The sequence below is a fragment of the Gossypium arboreum genome, chromosome 11 (assembly GCF_025698485.1).
Source record: "Gossypium arboreum isolate Shixiya-1 chromosome 11, ASM2569848v2, whole genome shotgun sequence".
NCBI classification, from domain to species: domain Eukaryota; kingdom Viridiplantae; phylum Streptophyta; class Magnoliopsida; order Malvales; family Malvaceae; genus Gossypium; species Gossypium arboreum.
In genome coordinates this window covers 57,684,917-57,695,375 of record NC_069080.1, presented here as the reverse complement: position 1 = coordinate 57,695,375, position 10,459 = coordinate 57,684,917, and the positions used below count along the sequence as shown (strand labels likewise).

General features: G+C 33.9%; 1 pseudogene; it reads left to right on the top strand.

Annotated features, from left to right (window-relative positions):
* The first annotated feature begins 1,886 nt into the window (after positions 1 to 1,886).
* On the top strand, positions 1,887 to 9,533 carry LOC108458618 (pentatricopeptide repeat-containing protein At4g01400, mitochondrial-like; annotated as a pseudogene).
* The last annotated feature ends 926 nt before the right edge of the window (positions 9,534 to 10,459 follow it).

Genomic DNA, 10,459 nt, shown 5'->3' with positions numbered 1-10,459 from the left:
TTCGTGACACTGAGAACGGTGTTTTTTTTATCGAAGAACACAGCGCGATTGGTTTTTAACCAGAACATAGATTTGACAGAACTTCGTAAAAGAATTAGGCGTAAAATCTTCAGAACGACACCAATGAAATTTTTGTCTATTAAGTATCGATTTTGTGCTTCGGTTGATCCCGTGAGATATGACTCATTGGAAATCAAAAGTCCTAGTAGCTTGAAGGCAATGGTGCAGACTCATCTTGCTAATGGATCACCCTATCTTAAGTTATATGTACAATTTTCATCGCCAAATGATGCATTTGCAACTTCAACATTTACTACTGTTCGAGAGGATTACACGACCCCTACCCGACACTCTGTTAGTGGGAGGCAAAACACGAAAGCGCCCGTGTTTGGTGGCAGTATGGAATACACAACTCCTGCACGCCACTCGGTTAGTGGATGGGACATGCACCTTGGTGGGTCGATGTTCGATGCTAGAAATATGTACTGGGGAATGACATCAACTTCTAGTGGTTGGCAATCCACATCTGATTGGGGACGTTATGAAACGTCCACAAGAAGGGATGATGTCCTCCCTACTATGTCTACCGGCGAGGGGACCTCGTTCGTTGTAGATAATGGTGGGTCGGATGATGAGTCCGATGTGGATCCACTTCGAGAGCCCGACACTGATGGTGCAAAAGTTGCATTATTTTCTAAACTGAAGCTTGTTCCAACCATACCTAAAGATGTTGAAGGAGGTTTAGATGAAGAAGAAGAAGAAAATCTGCGATTCAGGGCGTAGTCGCCTCCAGCCTACATGCATAATGGTGATCTATCTGAAGATGATGCGTTGGAGTTTCCAGATCTACCGCACAGAAGGCGTGACAGTACAAGTTCATCATTGGATTCGAGTGAATTGGAAGTTGGTAAGGAGTTTTCCAATAAGGATAGTTTTCTTAGTGCATTGAAACAACATAGCATCATAAACGGAGTTAAAAACAACGTGGTTAAATCCAAATTCGATAAGTTTGAGGCCAAGTGTGCAGTGTAAGACGGTACATATTCATGGAAAATCATGTCCTCGTTGAGGAAAAGGACAGGCATGTGGGAGATAAAAAAGTACAAAGGTGTAGACATGTGTTGGCGGTATAGTATCACTAGGTGTTTAGGGTTTTTGAATAATACTATTATTACATATTGTTGCATTATTTAATATACTTTGTTGACAAGTGTTTCACAAGATCATCCCAGGATGGATTCAGATATGTTAGCTAGCTTATTACTACTGACGGTGAAGGCGAATCCCAAGACTTCAATATCGATCTTAATTGCCAATATTCATAGCCAATTAAGGTACACGCCCTCTTACTGCAAGGCTTGGAAAACTAAGCAGATGGCATTGGAAAAGATGTATGGTGAGTGGAACGCTTCATATAATGAAGTGTGGCAGTGGTGTCAGGTGTTGGAGAGATGTCCTAGGTTGCATAACAGACCTTGAAATGGCACTTGCGTACTACAACGACCGATTGCTCCATGGATGCCAAGTGTTCAAGAGTCTGTTCTGGAGCTTTAAGCAATGCTGAGACGCATTTCTATACTACAAGCCATTGGTACAAATTGACAGTACCTTTATGTAATGTAGATATACCAATATGCTATTGCTAGCTATGGCACAAGATGGCAGTGGGAGAATCCTTCCAATTGCGTTTGCAATAACACCAGGGGAGTTAGCTGATGACTGGAATTTCTTTCTTTCTAGGTTAAGGAGGCATGTCTGCCCCCAACCTGATATCTATGTTATATCAGATCGGGGCACTGGAATACTAGCCGTAATTGAGTGACAGGGAAGCCTATGACATCGCACACACCATCGGTATTACCTAAGGTACATTGCGTCCAACTACTATGAGCAATATCAATCTCCAACTGAACAACGGTGAGTGAGGAACATGGGTATTTAATCTCTATTAAATTAATATCATTTTTAATATTCAATTTATTCTGAATGGAAGAGTGGTATGTAATTTTCGCTATCAACTTATATTGGCAGAGTATGAGATAAGTAAGGATCGTTTTGATGAGATGTTGGGATTTTGCGTTCAGTTAACGAAGAAGGTGCAAACTACCTCTATAACATACCTTTCAAACAGTGGACACAAGTTTATGATGACGGCCTACGATATGGTCATATGACCTCAAACCTGGCTGAATGCATAAATTTTGTTTTAAAAGGAAAGCGTCATTTGTCGATAACATCAGTTGTGCGAAAAACATATTTTCATTTAACAGCACTATTTCCAAAGCGAGCAGTGAGTTATAAAGGTCAAATGCAGGGGGGCCATGTATGGTGCGCAAGATATTGTAAGAAATTAACAAGGCGAAGGCAAGGGCCAACACCATGCACACAGTGTGTCATGATCGCGACAATCTATGGTTTCATGTGACGGAGTTTGATAGACCGAACCAATTATTATTGGCAGGCAATATTGTGTACACTTGAGAAATAAGACATGTGACTGTGGGAGGTTTGACGCACTTCGTTATTCATGCGCTCATGTAATTGCAGCTTGTCAGAATCTCTGTCTGGATCCTATGAGCTATGTCGACAAAGTGTACAAAATAGAATACATGTACAACATGTGGAGACACATTTTCCCACCAGTCCCAGATGAATGTAAGTGGCCATCTGTATCGCTTGCTCCGTTTAAGCTGTTATCGGATAGAGAATTGCGTCACAAACCAAAAGGTCGACCTTGCTCGACTAGAATACGTAACAATATGGGCATCCAAGAAACAACCAACCAACAGAAGTTGTGTGGATGGTGTAGGAACCCAGGCTATACAACTCGATCATGTCTAAATCGGAATAACTGATAGTTGTTGTAATAAAATTATGTTGCATTATTTATATTTTATTAAAAATATAAAAATATTAAAATATTTCCTTATTCAAAAGAACTTTTATTTTATTAAATATATAAAAAGTAAATTACAATTAAAATATTAAAAACAACTTTTATTTTATTAGATGAAATAATATAATAAAGTTTGTACAAAAATATTAATAATATAAAAATATTAATAATATCGTCTTATTCAAAAAATATTAAAAAAATCAATGTTGGTGCCAGTCAGAATCAGTGCCACATAGGGGTCGTCGACGGTTACGCACTGGATTCCTCCTTAGTTCAGCTTCCGGCAGGGGTTGTGGTTGCTCCGGCGGGGATTGTGGTTCCTCCGGCAAGGGATCTGGTTGTGGGTGTTGGGAGGATGACCCACCTTGATAGAATAATGACTACAGAGGTGGCCTATATATCGGCAGTTGACTCGGAGTAATCGGGAACGGAGATGAACCGGTCTATGCATTCCAACCTGCTATAGGACTGGGAAAAGGAAACATATAAGGGTTAGGATACATATAAGGGCTAGGATATGCAGTTGGCATAATCTAAAAAGGCTATGATATAGGTGTCATCAGTTGAAGTGTTAGGCCCGGTGATTGTGTGGGCGCTGTTGATGGGCCCGAGTCTTGTGTGGGCGCTGTTGATAGGCCCGCATCGTCATCCCTTCTTCTTGGATTTAAAAGGCCTCGTCGTTCCCTTTGGACACAAATTTTTCGTCGCCTCTCCTCTTCCGACAGTAAATATGGCTTGCCATGGATCCTAAACCATGGCATGTATTCCGGCACGCACGCTAACTCAGGAACGATGATCTGTTCCCAAGTAGGTATATAATCATACTGGTTTTCCCATATTTCGATATATTCTAACCAGTATCTCAGCCAATCCATATTCAATTGCCGTAAGTCGAATTTGTGCTCATCATCGAGCACCTTAGGTGCCACGGGAATCGGTTGTCAGAATCTAAATTGTCGCAATAATCTATCTGACTGGTGCATATCCACGATAGCATAGTTGACCAATAGGACCTTCACATGCCAAATGTTCGGATTTTGAAAGAATTCATCCGAAATTACTGCCCGAATTGTCGGATCCTCGTATGGCGTCCATTGAAACTATGAATATTATAAAAATATTATTTATATACATAATATATAATACTAAATACAAAACGAATATTTTATTATGTATATATGTTTTATTTAATACTTACTTGTGCTTCCGACCGTTGGTCTAATAGAAGCCGTATATCTTCAAAAGAGGTAGGTATTCCAACATATCTCGCTGAATGGTTCCACCTAATTAAATAAATTTTTAGCATACAATTATATTTTAAATCTACGTAATAATTGTAAAATCTAAAATAAAATTTACCTCGTTATGAGTAGGAATGTATATGAGTGGTCCACTCTAGGACGTAAAAATGAAAAATGAAACCGTGCCCATGATTGTAGTAGTGATAGGCAACCTCTGATTTTGGCTTTATTCAGTCGCGTTACCCCGCACATCTCCTTGTACAATTTTGCTAACACGATAAACCCCCAACTAAATTCACCAGCTGCTCTAAAATCAACGAGTTTCAGCAGCCATTTCAGATGTATGAGGTTTCATGACAAGTCCGGCATCAGATAACCTCTAATTATCTCAAGAATGTATGCCCGAGCATATCGTATTCTTTCTAGTTTAGTCGAATCATTATCCAGCTCCAAGAATGTGTCTCCTAACCAGCCCATCTCGATCAACCTCCGTTAATATTATCCGGAATAACACCCAAAATCTCGTAGCATACGGTCCCCAATCAGCAGATTGAGCGAACTTGGTGACTGCGTACACATCCACCGGCAATCCCAATTGCAACTACACATCTTCCAGAGTCTAGTACACTTTTCATATGGAAGATGGAAAGTGTTCATCTCGAATCTCCACCTCTCTATCAACGCACTAATTAGTTTTGGGTCCAACTTTCACCCCCGGCCTATCGTGGTCATGTGCTAAAAACCCGCTTCCCGCAAGTAATTCTCTATCAACGGTGATGGAGGACCAGACATATTACGGATATAGCATTGCAACACCCGATCTACAGACTGTTATAAAAAATTATAAAATAAAATTTAATTAAAATTGCATAAATGAAAAAAATATTAAATAATATTGAAAAATTAAAATTAACACTTACCATTTTCATTTGTTCGGTAGAGATGTGTTCTTTATCGAGATGAATTAATTCTTTGGCCATTGTTAACACGATCGAATATTTTTTAATTTAAAAAAACTAATTCAGAAAAATTTTAAATAGAGCTTTTTTGAAAAAATTAAAGAGAGCTTTGAAAGAAATTTGAGAAAATTTTGAGAGGATTTTAGTGTGAAAAAAATGAAAAGGGGTTTTATATATATATATATATATATATATATATATATATATATTTACTGTTGGAGTCGAAATGATCAAAAAAAAAAGTAGCCGTTGGGGGTTAAAAAATCAAGGCAAAACGTGTCCCTGGAGGAGCGTTTTGCTGACACATCACATGAGATCACGCTGACGTGGACGCATTTTCAAGGAATCCGACCCTTTCCGGTAAATAATCAAAAAATTAGCCCATTTCCATAAATATTTTTAGGAAAAAGGCTTTTTTAAGTAAAATGGCCAAAAAAATTCAACTCCTTTAAAAAATTTCAAAACATTTTAATGAAGCAACTATTTTATTCATTTCAATTGGATTAAAATAAATTTTTGTTATATAGTAAACAAAGTTAATAATAGTTAACGAAATTAGATAAAAAAATAGAAATTATAAAATGATTATTTTATAAGTGAAAATAAAAACTGTTACATCCAAGATAATTTAGTCAAAAGAAACTTTGACTTCTTAAAGGCTTGAGTGTTCACTGTTCAGACGCCTTTATTATTACAAGCAATATACAGCCAATCACTTCTTTCATTTAATTTCCTAAGCTCTTTCCTGGTCCAATTTTATAATAAAATTCTAATTTCTGGTCAAGTTCAGGTCACGTGAATTAATGTAACTTTAATGATTTAATCGTATATCATATATATATATATATATATATAATGTAAAGTAAGGAATATTAACATTAGAAATTTTAAGTTTTAATTTAATTTTTTATTTTAAAATATTTTTAATTATATTTAAAGTGGATTTTATATTTAAAATTAAGTTTTTAATGAAAAAATTATATTAATTAATAAATACAATAAAAGAAATACATTTGTTTTTAAAACAAACAAATACATTATTTTATCAAGAAAATAATGATATAATTTTTGGTGAAAATAGAATTTTTTACATCTACTTCATTTTAATAATTTACAATATTAAAAAAGAAAATATATAATTTTATATTATTATCTATATATTTTATAATTAAATTTAAATAAAATGTTTTAAAATTTATTTAATTGAAATTTGGACCAAACCGACCTGTGAACAAAAATTAATTGATACATATTTAATATGCCTTTTCTTTTCTTTTTTTCTTTTTTGTGAGCATACGAATTTACATTTAATTTTAAAATTATTTTAATATTATATAAAAGAAACATTTATGTTATTATGTTTTTTATAAAATTCTAAGTGGAACATTTTAATTTAAAAATATTTTAATATATGAATTCAAAAATATTTTAATATTTTAAATTAATTCACGGTAAGAAAACTAATTAATTTATATTTTCCAATCAATCATCGTACATGTTATATAATATTTTTTTTAAACAATCTCATTATAGGTTTTGATTATATTTGTTATTTTTGACGCAATGCTTAGAACTACTCGTAACTCTTCCCCAACCCATAAATAGGATGATAATGCGCCTCAGCACACTCAAATCCACGTCCTCCTGTATTGGCAACATATCCATACCAATCAAGCTAATATTCAATTAACATATGCTATATAAATTTTAACTTGAATAAAAATCTGATAAGGGTAATTAATTGTATTTTTCTTTAATAAGACAGCTGGCATATGGGTTATACTTAAATTAATAAAACCCTTTAAATTTAAAAATAAAATAATAAAATATATTACAATTTTAACAAAATAATACAAATTTAAATATGAACAGTAAAATAAATATGAAAATACAAAAAAACTATAAGCATCCCAGTTTAGTTAAAAAAGAGAATAAAAGTAACAATAATGGGTTGCATCACGGACTTCCCTCAACTTAGTTGATTTTTCTACAAATCTGAGTTGCTATTCCCTTGATTTGTATTAAATTAACACATTCGATGAACATTGTACGACTACCAAACAAGGTACGGTTCATTTAACAATAACATGCATCACGAGATATTTCTCCTACGTTCATATTAACCTATATTCACTTCAACCAATATTTTTGAATGCCTTTCCCTTTAAAATCCGATGCGAAACTTCCAGTTGGTTTCATGCTAAACGTCTATGTTAAGAATGGATTCGCCTTGATATGATTAAAAATAAATTTATTCGAGAAAAAATAACACACCCGATAATAAATAATGCCCGAAAAGAATAAATAAAAAGAAACAATAATTTACACAGTTTGGTTTTAAAAATTTACCTCCATAAGCAGGGGCAAATTCAGGGGTTACTAGACCTAGTCTTCCTAAATTTTGTAAAAGAAAATTTAGGTCCTTCGAATTTTGAAAAAATTAATTTAATATTATAATTAGTGTTTAAAAATAGATAAATTCATGTTTGGCACCCCTAAATTTTTTTAAATTGATTTATTTTATAGGATTTATAATTTTAATAATAAATTTAAGAACATTTTTTAAATTTGTTAAACTAATACAATGTAGATTCTAAATATTAATTTGGTAAAATAAAGATTAGTAATTGCAATATCTAAATATAAATAGTATCTAAATATTAATTTAAGTAAAAATAAATTTAAATAATTATAATAGCTAATATAAATTTTAGTGATCAAGATTATCTTAAATTTAAAAATATTCTGACCTACTTTAAATATATATAAATATCCAACCCTCCCTTATCCACAATTCTAACTTCACCCTATAACAAGGATTACTTATATTATGACGCTAAAAAACAATTTCAAAAACTTAAAATTCACAAAAAAAAAATTTACAATATTTTACTCTCAAATTAGCCGCTTACTAATTTGCCCCGTTCACCCTCCTTTGTTGTGTTTCGTGGTTGAGAAGCAAGGCTTATTTATACTAGATTGTGGCAGCCTATTTTAACATATATATATATATATATATATATATATATTTTCCAGGAGTTGTAAAATGTAAAATATCGGTATAAATATAGATGCCTTGTATTAAAAAAATTCCACCTTTAGAATTTCGATGCAAAAGAATAAAAATGAGTTTTATAATTATTTTCATTATATGATATATTTTTCCAATGGCTTACTAATATATACATATATGTTCTTCAAATATTGTATCAAGACTAACTTTTTCATGCCACAATAATTAAGGGTAAATTACACTAACAGTCACTCAATTTTTAGGTAGCTGACAAAACAATCACTTTAGTTTCATTTCTGTCACTCAACTTTGGAAAAGTGACAAAATAGTCCTTTTTGCTGTTTTCCGTCACAGACGTCACGACAAAGTGACATGGTAGATGACGGCGTGTTTGGTGTCAAAAAACCCTCTAGCTGGCCTGTTACCACCAATTTAACAGCCTTTTCAGCACCAATTTAAGGTTTAAAAAGAGAAAAAGAAGAAAAAAAGAAAAAGAATATGAATATGAGGAGAAGAAGGAGAAGAAGAAGAAGGAGAAGAGAAAAAATAGAGATGCCTCCAATTTTCAAATCAACGGAAATCGTCGCAGTCGCCAATAGCTTCCCCTATACGAGTCCTGAAACTGATATCCGTCTAGTCCGACCCTCTCCTCACTAAAGAAATCTTCGATGTTGCCACCACCTAAACAGGTTTTCATCACTCGTACTCTTCCTTCCTCGTCCTCATTCTCAAACTCGGTTGTTCCAAGCACTTATCTCTTGTCAATGACCTTCTCGTTCTTCTCAAATTCGATCGATATCGGGTAACTCCGACTCTCTTTTCTTACCTCATCAAAATCTACGCCGAAACTAATTTACTTGAGAAAGCTCTCAATGTGTTCTACAAAATGCTTGAATTCAACGTTAAGCCTTTACCCAAACACTTAAATCGTATCCTTGAGCTGCTTGTTTCTCATTGTAACTTCATCATGCTTACTTTAGACTTTTTCAAGATTTCCCATAAATACAGGGTTTTCCCTAATACAAAATCTTACAACATTTTGATGGGTGCGTTTTGTTTGAACGGGGATTTAAGTATTGTGTACAAACTGTTCAACAAAATGTTTGAGTGAGACGTTATGCCATGTCGAGTTTTATAGGATATTAGTGCAAGAGCTATGCAAGAAGAGTCAAGTGAATAGATATGTAGATTTTTTAGAAGATATGTTGGGTAAAGGATTCGCACAAGATTCATTGAGTAATACTACTTTGTTGAATAGTTTGTATAGGAAGAAGAATTTTAGAGAAGCTTATAAGCTTCTTTGTAGAATGAAAGTTAAAGGGTGTAACCATGATATTGTGCATTATAGTACTGTTATATTGGGTTTTTGTAGAGAAGGAAGAGCTATGGATGTTGTTAAGGTTTTTGCACAACCATTACAGTAGGAGAAATCATATCAACTGTTGAGAAATTTTGGATTTCAAGATAACTTTAAGCTTGGATATCAATGGTATTGCTCTTGTTTATACCACTGCAACTTTAGATACTGTTACAACAAATTGCCTGCTTTTCATCACTTTTTTCTTGGCTGTGTTACTCGGGTAAATTACACCATCAATGGCCGATGACAAGAGACAAATTTCAGGTCAGCGGAGAATCATCATTAGCCAACCAAACAAGGGTGTTATTTTTAGATGTGTTGTAATACCAAACAGAGAAAGTGTAGAGATTTGTAGAAGAACTCATTGACTTAAACCCAGTAGCGAAGACTTTATTTAAAGATATAAGAAATTTGTTTTGAGATGGATTTCATGGGAAATCTGAGAAGTTGAAGGATCGGTCTTGCTGGGACAACAATGGCTAAAGGTTACAGAGGAAGAGGCAAAGAATCTGACCCCGCCAAATTAGGCAAAGAAGATTTTTTTTTTTTTACAGTCTCTTCTTCTTATTATTATTCTTTGGGAAATCCGAGAAATTGAAGGATCAGTCTTGCTGGGACAACAATGGCGGAAGGTTACAGAGGAAGAGACAAAGAATCAGACCCCGTCAAATTAGGTAAAGAAGACTTTTTTTTTGCAGTCTCTGTTATTAAGGGTTTTTTTTTTAATTTCTTCTTAAATTGGGTGGTTTCCATTGTGGACATCCAGTGTGGCAAGTTAACTAGCCATATCAGCTAGTTAACTTGCCACATCAGTGGTCCTGTTAAGACACTAACAGAAACTGTTAATTTGTGACTGTTTTGTCACTTTTTTATAATGTTAATGACTGTTTTGTTATTTTTCAAGACTTGAGTGACTGAAATGAAACCTTAGTGACTGTTTTGTCAGCTATCCCAAAATTGAGCGACTGTTGGCTTAATTTATCCAATAAT